General features: G+C 49.7%; 1 non-coding gene across 1 annotated transcript; it reads left to right on the forward strand.

The window, feature by feature from the left end:
- Positions 1 to 485: 485 nt before the first annotated feature.
- Positions 486 to 676, forward strand: LOC141216494 (U2 spliceosomal RNA). The gene has a single exon (XR_012285525.1). It is a non-coding gene; the product is annotated as a U2 spliceosomal RNA (small nuclear RNA).
- Positions 677 to 8,659: the final 7,983 nt, after the last annotated feature.

An 8,659-nucleotide genomic window follows, 5' to 3' on the forward strand; every position in this document is an offset into this window, starting at 1 on the left:
GCTTCACAGCGACATTCAGCCAGCCAGGTATCCTGCCTGCAGTAGATGGAATGTGGCAATGGAACGCTGGCTGCGCGTGTCATAATAGGCTCTGAGCCTTTATATACCTGCGCACAGCAGCAGCCACCTTCAGTCTGCTGCTGGACAGCCAGCAGCAGCAGAAGAGGTAAGTAATCAGCAGCCCTCCTGCTAAGGGTAGACAGCTGCTCGTTCCACCCCACCCCCCGCCTTAATTGGTTCTCCTCCCTTCCAACGGTGTTGAGGCGGGTGGGAACAGCAGGGGGTGAGGGTGCTGTGTTTAAAGAGGTGGAGTTATGCAGATCTAAAACGCGTGGATTGCAGCAGCAGCAAGCCGAAAAGTGCAGGCATGTAAGGGATCTAGAGGTTGACAACATGTCTTCTTAACGGGAGTCCAGGAGCTCATCTCCACAAATGGACTCTTCAGGATCCTTGGGTGGCTCCGTAGTTCGAAACCAATTCTGGTTATCGCTTCTCGGCCTTTTGGCTAAGATCAAGTGTAGTATCTGTTCTTATCAGTTTAATATCTGATACGTCCCCTATCTGGGGACCATATATTAAATGGATTTTTAGAACAGGGAGATGGAAAAAGAGCTTGCTCTGTCCACTCCACTCATTGACCTGGTATTGCAGTATCTCCAGGACCGGTGCACCCCTTCTTTAATGCAGTTTCTAAAATCAGAAAGTATTGAATTCAATGTTTTTTGTTCATTTTGCTTGTTTGTCGGATTTTGGGATGGACTCTTTGGCTTTGCTTTTCTTCTCCTCATTGGATTTTTCATGTTCAAAGTTGCAGAAGCCAGATGACAAGCTCATTTTGGTTCAACTTCAGCAACTGTGCATTGCATTGCCATGTAATGTAACGCAATGCTATCTTTCTAGCTCTCCCTCTTTACTTCCTTTTGGATAAACAGACATATTAGGCAAGCATTTTGGAGCTTTCACCTAAATAACTACAGGTGGTGAGATAAGCTGCACAATATAATTGACCTTTCAGTATATTGTTGCACACACACCATCTATTTAGCAAATGCCCTTGTTATCAACAGCAGCCTTTTAAACTCACCTGAGCTAACAGGTATGTGCGCTGGTTACTCTGCTGCGCTTAAAATTTCTTTTTTGGTTTGCTACAATGCCTTTTCTGAAACGTTGTCTCCCTCTGCTGGAACACTGACTTCTTTCAATTAATGCCTGCAGACTATAAAAGAGAACCCAACCCAAAAAGTTTGGTTGATTAGTCTGTGGCATTCTGTTAAACTGTTGCTTATGGCGGTCTCTGTGAGCTTCTCAGCGACATTCAGCCAGCCAGGTATCCTGCCTGCAGTAGATGGAATGTGGCAATGGAACGCTGGCTGCGCGTGTCATAATAGGCTCTGAGCCTTTATATACCTGCGCACAGCAGCAGCTACCTTCAGTCTGCTGCTGGACAGCCAGCAGCAGCAGGAGAGGTAAGTAATCAGCAGCCCTCCTGCTAAGGGTAGACAGCTGCTAGTTCCACCCCACCCCCCGCCTTAATTGGTTCTCCTCCCTTCCAACGGTGTTGAGGCGGGTGGGAACAGCAGGGGGTGAGGGTGCTGTGTTTAAAGAGGTGGAGTTATGCAGATCTAAAACGCGTGGATTGCAGCAGCAGCAAGCCGAAAAGTGCAGGCATGTAAGGGATCTAGAGGTTGACAACATGTCTTCTTAACGGGAGTCCAGGAGCTCATCTCCACAAATGGACTCTTCAGGATCCTTGGGTGGCTCTGTAGTTCGAAACCAATTCTGGTTATCGCTTCTCGGCCTTTTGGCTAAGACCAAGTGTCTTGTCTGGGGTCCTTGAGTGTTTTCCCTTGGCCTTCCGTCATCGCCATCTTGATGGCTTAAGCCGGTTGCTGCTTTAGGGGGAGAACGAGGAGGAACGAGAGAGTGATCATAATGGGCGTGAAGATACGCTATGCTGGGACCGATGACAATCGGGTTCGCAATGCATTCCGCATTGAAGTTGATGCTGCTGTGAGAGAGCGTTTCAATCTGTCGTATATGGTGCACGAGGTGATCTTCAAAATCCTGGAAGTGACAAGAGAAAACATCGTCTGCCTGCAGGAATCCCGGAAAGAAGGACGGTATGTCTTGGTGCTGCAATCTATGGCGGCTTGCCGGAACCTGTATAAGAAGTTGAGGGAGCAGGAGAAGAATCCAACCTTGCATGGTTTGACTTTTACAGTCTTGTGCTCCAAAGGTGATGTTTGTCACACTGTCACAGAATACTGGAGGTAGGGGGCCTAAGCTGACCCTAAGCTGGGACCCTGACTAACCCCTCAACCTGGAGGTACTGTTAAAGGTACAGAGGTCCAGGCCGCCAGCGTAACCCCTACCTCCTGAGGATCCCTGCACCTAAGTAATCTAGTCCTGAGAAGGACCCCGATCACAACAATAGGGAACCATAAATAATATGCCCACACACAGTATTTAGACGAACGAGACAGTACAAGGGAAAAACCAAAACCACCTTGCATACAACTTCTACACAACTACAACAGAGGGAACACCAACGGGAAAGGAGATAAATGATAAAGCGAGGAAAGGGAAAAAACACTTCCAAATGCACTTATCTCAGCAACTCCAAACACCACGATCCGCTCTGTAAGTCAGAATGAAAAGCTTTCACCGACACCTCCCAAACAGACCTGCAGGAATATAAAGGAGTCTCACTAAAGAAGCATTGATTGCAGCTGGGCGAGGCTGGACCTCAGCTAGCCCAGAGAGAGAGAGAATTAACTCCTACACTGCCGAAAAAACACAAAGCACCAACAAGTCAGCTGCGAGAAGTCAGGCTGTGTACTCGTGACGATCTTCGTGGCAACACACCCGTGACAGTACCCCTCCTTCTACGAGGGGCCTCCGGACCCTCAGGGCCAGGTTTATCCGGGTGAGTCGAGTGGAAGGCCCGAACTAATCGGTCTGCGTTAATATCCGACGCAGGAACCCACATCCTCTCCTCAGGACCATACCCCTTCCAATGAACCAAGTACTGAAGGGACCGGCGATTAAAGCGTGAATCAATGACCCTCGATACCTGGAACTCCAAGTTACCATTGACAACCACAGGAGGGGGAGGTAAAGGTGACGGTACCACCGGCGCCACATACCTCTTAAGCAATGATCTGTGAAACACGTTGTGAATTTTAAACGTAGGGGGGAGGTCAAGACGGAATGCCACCGGATTAATAACAGAACTGATTCTGTACGGCCCGATGAACCTGGGACCCAGTTTCCAGGAGGGAACCTTAAGTTTAATATTCCTGGTAGACAACCATACCTGATCGTTCACACTTAGGTCCGGACCAGATACTCTCCTCCTATCAGCCATACGTTTGTATCGGTTCCCCATAGTATTCAGATTCTTCAGCACCCCTCTCCATACTGAAGCGAGAGATGAGGAAAATCGTTCCTCCTCCGGAACCCCCGAAGAGCCCCCCCTACTGAAAGTACAAAACTGGGGGTGAAAACCATATGCCCCAAAAAACGGGGACTTACCAGTGGACTCGCTCCGCCTATTATTGAGAGCAAACTCTGCCAGAGGTAGGAAAGAAGCCCAGTCCTCCTGGTTCTCTGACACAAAACACCGAAGATATGTCTCCAAGCTCTGGTTCATACGTTCCGTCTGACCATTGGTCTGAGGATGAAAAGCCGACGAGAATGACAAATGCATCCCCCGCCGAGCACAAAACGCCTTCCAGAACTTGGACACAAACTGAGACCCCCGATCAGACACCACCTCGGAGGGTACCCCGTGAAGCCTCACAATCTCCCCAATGAATACCTGCGCAAGAGTTTTAGCATTAGGAAGAGCCGGAAGAGCGATAAAATGTGCCATCTTGCTGAACCTGTCCACTACAACGAGTATGACCGTTTTACCCGAAGACGGAGGGAGGTCCGTAATAAAGTCCATAGACAGATGAGTCCAAGGACGCTCCGGGATCTTCAAAGGTAAGAGGGCCCCAGACGGACGGGTATGTGAGGTCTTAGAGCGCGCACAAACCCCACAGGACGCGACAAAAGTTACCACCTCTTTATGTAAGTTAGGCCACCAAAACCGACGCGAGAGGAGATCCACAGTTGCTTTACTCCCCGGGTGTCCTGCAAAAACTGAGTTATGGTGTGCCTCGATCACCTTTTGTCGCAACTGATCTGGAACGAACAGTCTCCCCGAAGGTCCAACAGGGGCGTCCCCCTGAGCCTCCAATATCTCCTCCTCCAGCTCAGAGCATACTGCCGAAACCACCACCCCCTCCTGAAGAATAGGAATCGGGTCGTCCGTATTCCCGGCCCCAGGGAAACTGCGAGATAAGGCATCCGCCTTTACATTTTTAGACCCAGGACGATATGTAACGACGAAATTAAACCTGGTAAAAAACAATGACCACCTAGCTTGTCTGGGATTCAGACGTTTAGCGGACTCCAGATATAGCAGGTTCTTGTGATCGGTGATGACGGTGACCGGATGAACTGCCCCCTCCAAAAAATGGCGCCACTCCTCAAAAGCTAACTTAATGGCCAAGAGTTCCCTATTGCCGACATCGTAATTCCTCTCAGCGGACGACAACTTTTTAGAGAAAAAGGCGCATGGATGCCACTTACCAGGGGACGAACCCTGTGACAATGCTGCTCCCACCCCTACCTCGGAATCGTCTACCTCTACAAAGAATGGCTGAGACGCATCAGGTTGAATGAGAATGGGTGCCGAGGCAAAACATTTTTTCAAGGAGGAGAATGCTTGACAAGCCTTGTCAGACCACCTAGAAAAATCCGTCCCCTTTTTAGTCATGTCTGTGAGAGGCTTAACCATGGACGAGAAATTACGAATGAACTTCCGGTAATAGTTAGCAAACCCCAGGAAACGTTGTAGTGCCTTAAGATTCTCCGGCCGATCCCACTCAAGAACTGCCTGCACTTTCCCAGGGTCCATACGAAAACCGGACGCTGAAACCAGGAAGCCTAAAAACTGGAGTTCCTGTACGGCGAACACACACTTTTCCCACTTGGCATACAGTTTATTATCCCACAAGATCTGTAACACCTGTCTAACGTGCTCCTGATGAGACACCAGATCCGGCGAGTAAATTAAGATATCATCCAGATATATGACAACAAACTGTCCCACCAGGTGGCGAAAAATATCATTAACAAAGTGTTGAAACACCGCCGGGGCATTAGTCAGACCGAATGGCATGACAAGGTTCTCATAATGCCCCTCCGGAGTGTTAAAAGCCGTCTTCCACTCATCCCCCTCCTTCATCCTAATCAGATTGTACGCCCCCCTGAGATCCAACTTAGAGAACCATTTGGCGCCCACGATCTGATTAAAGAGATCGGGAATAAGTGGGAGCGGATACGGATCTCGGACCGTAATCCGATTAAGTTCACGGAAATCCAGGCAAGGGCGTAGGCCTCCATCTTTCTTCTTAACAAAGAAGAACCCCGCGGCCACCGGTGAAGATGAAGGTCTAATATGCCCCTTAGCCAGACTTTCAGAAATATAATCCTTCATGGCCTGCCTCTCAGGACCAGAAAGGTTATACAACCTAGCTTTAGGTAACTTGGCCTCAGGGAGCAGTTTTACAGAACAGTCATACTCGCGATGAGGAGGTAGTTCCTGACACCCATTCTCCGAGAATACATCCTCAAAGTCCGCCAGAAATGGAGGTAAGACCCAAGGAGTAACTGCACCGATGACCGTGTTCATGCAGTTTTTATTACAGAATTTACTCCATTGGCTTATCTCTCTGGTTTGCCAATTAATAACCGGGTTATGCTTAGCTAACCAAGGAAGGCCCAACACTATAGGAGTGGGAAGACCCTCCAACACGTAGCAAGACAACAGTTCTTTATGTATTGCCCCCACTTGAAGTTTTACACCATGCACAGCTTGCAAAAAACTTCCCTGACCGAGAGGCCTGGCATCGATCGAGAATATGGGGATGGGTTTAGCCAACTCACTCAATCGCATACCTTGAACCCGGGCAAACCGAGCATCAACCAGATTAGCCCCGGCCCCACTATCCAGAAGAACAGATATCCTCTCAGTTCTCGTACCCACCACCACCTCCGCCGGTACGAGAAACTGAGACGAACCTAGGGACGAAATACCTACTCCCAGATTGCCGTCCACCACACAACCTGGGATCAACAGTTTTTTCGACGACTCTTTACTCTGCAAGGGACGGGATGGACACCCCCCAATAAAATGTCCCTTTTTCCCGCAGAGGAAACACCTTCCTGTCTTATGGCGCACCACCGGTCCCCTTCCCCGAAATGATGTCCCTCCTAATTGCATAGGCTCCTCCGGACTGACCAGGGGAACCACCATATGAGGGGACCTTGTAGGAGGTGGAGACATTACAGGGGGTAGAGTTATCCCGCACCTCTCCCGAAGCCGTCTGTCAACACGAATAGCAAGGGCCATAGCGGCTTCCAGTGACGCGGGAGAGTCATACTGTGCCAACACATCCTGTAATTTGTCGGATAAACCATGACAAAACTGGCTCCTAAGAGCCGGGTCATTCCACTGGGTGTCCGTGGCCCACCTACGGAACTCCGAACAGAATTCCTCCGCCGGACGATCTCCCTGCTGAATCCTACGTAACTTAGACTCAGCAAGGGAGATCCGATCTGGGTCATCATATACGAGTCCCAGAGCAGCGAAAAACCTATCCACTGACTGGAGAACCGGGGAGCTTGGGGGAAGAGAGAACGCCCAAGATTGAGGGTCCCCTTGTAGGAGCGAGATGACAATTCCCACCCTTTGTTCTTCACTGCCCGATGACCGAGGCCGCAGCCGAAAGTACAATTTGCATGCCTCCCGGAAAACAAAAAACTTGTCTCGCCCCCCAGTGAACCTGTCAGGGAGAGCTACTTTAGGTTCTGGTCCGGCTTGCTCCGGAGGATGCAAAACCTTGGACTTAACGTCCGCCAGCCCCATGGACAAACTCTGCAACTGCCGAGCTAGACCGGCTACTGGATCCATGGTAGCTGGAGAAAACTAAGATGGTCGGTGAAAATGTCACACTGTCACAGAATACTGGAGGTAGGGGGCCTAAGCTGACCCTAAGCTGGGACCCTGACTAACCCCTCAACCTGGAGGTACTGTTAAAGGTACAGAGGTCCAGGCCGCCAGCGTAACCCCTACCTCCTGAGGATCCCTGCACCTAAGTAATCTAGTCCTGAGAAGGACCCCGATCACAACAATAGGGAACCAGAAATAATATGCCCACACACAGTATTTAGACGAACGAGACAGTACAAGGGAAAAACCAAAACCACCTTGCATACAACTTCTACACAACTACAACAGAGGGAACACCAACGGGAAAGGAGATAAATGATAAAGCGAGGAAAGGGAAAAAACACTTCCAAATGCACTTATCTCAGCAACTCCAAACACCACGATCCGCTCTGTAAGTCAGAATGAAAAGCTTTCACCGACACCTCCCAAACAGACCTGCAGGAATATAAAGGAGTCTCACTAAAGAAGCATTGATTGCAGCTGGGCGAGGCTGGACCTCAGCTAGCCCAGAGAGAGAGAGAATTAACTCCTACACTGCCGAAAAAACACAAAGCACCAACAAGTCAGCTGCGAGAAGTCAGGCTGTGTACTCGTGACGATCTTCGTGGCAACACACCCGTGACAATGTTCCCCTAGTCATATTTATGTATAATCCCTTTGTGCACGAACATGACATTGCGACTTTTCTTAAGAGGCATTGTGACTTTGTGAGCAACAGTCACAAAATCATGAACGAGGAGAACTTATGGACTGGCAAATACAGATATTTTGTCAGATTTGGGGAAAGTTCTTCGGAGCCTGGAGGTGTTCATTACCCTCCCCAAAGTTTCTCTATCGGGAGAGATAGGGGTATTCTCTTCTTTCCTGAGGCCCCAGTTTTTTGCAGGAAATGTAAGAAGTACGGACACTTACAAGAGGTTTGTACTGCTGTGCCTGTTTGCTCCAAGTGCAACCAAAGTGGGCATGTTGCTAAGGACTGTACCAATCCAATTGTTTGCAATGCTTGTGGTATGGAGGGGCATGCCTTTAAGGATTGTACTCGTCGTGCGAACGAGGGCAAGGCAAGGGCATACTCTGAGGTGGTCTCGAACTCTCCGAGGCCTAAGAGTGTGGCACCTGAGGCCGCAGTTTCTTCCAGGGTGAAGGTAGTGGAACAGCGTGTGGAGACTGCTCCAGTGAGGGCGTCTGCTGACCTACTGGTGGAGCCCGGGAGAGTGGAAGAGGTTCTGGCAGCTGAGATGGACATTTCTTCCTATCAGGGGGGTTTCATTGACTCCTTTTGTGAAGAACGTGAGGGAGCCTTGGAAATCCCAGGGGACCCGGCTCTCAGTTGGAGCAGTGAAAGTATGGATGAAGAGGGAGCTGGAGGTCAAGGAGACTTCACTGAGACTGGGGTGAGGTCTTCTGAGGAACCGGACCGCGCTAAGAATAAAAGGGCCCGGTTGTCTGAACCATCAAGTAGCCAATGCGTGGCAAGTCCGGTGAGTGAGCGGGATTACCCAGTGGTTTCTCTTTCTCCTGCGTCAACGGCTTACCTGGAGGAGAATTTGGAGTCCACTATCTTTCAGCTAAGTGGGAGTTCGCCGGATGACAAAG

The sequence above is a fragment of the Phyllobates terribilis genome, unplaced genomic scaffold (genome assembly GCF_046119375.1).
Source record: "Phyllobates terribilis strain yellow unplaced genomic scaffold, ASM4611937v1 Scaffold_236__1_contigs__length_3049075, whole genome shotgun sequence".
Classification (NCBI taxonomy): domain Eukaryota; kingdom Metazoa; phylum Chordata; class Amphibia; order Anura; family Dendrobatidae; genus Phyllobates; species Phyllobates terribilis.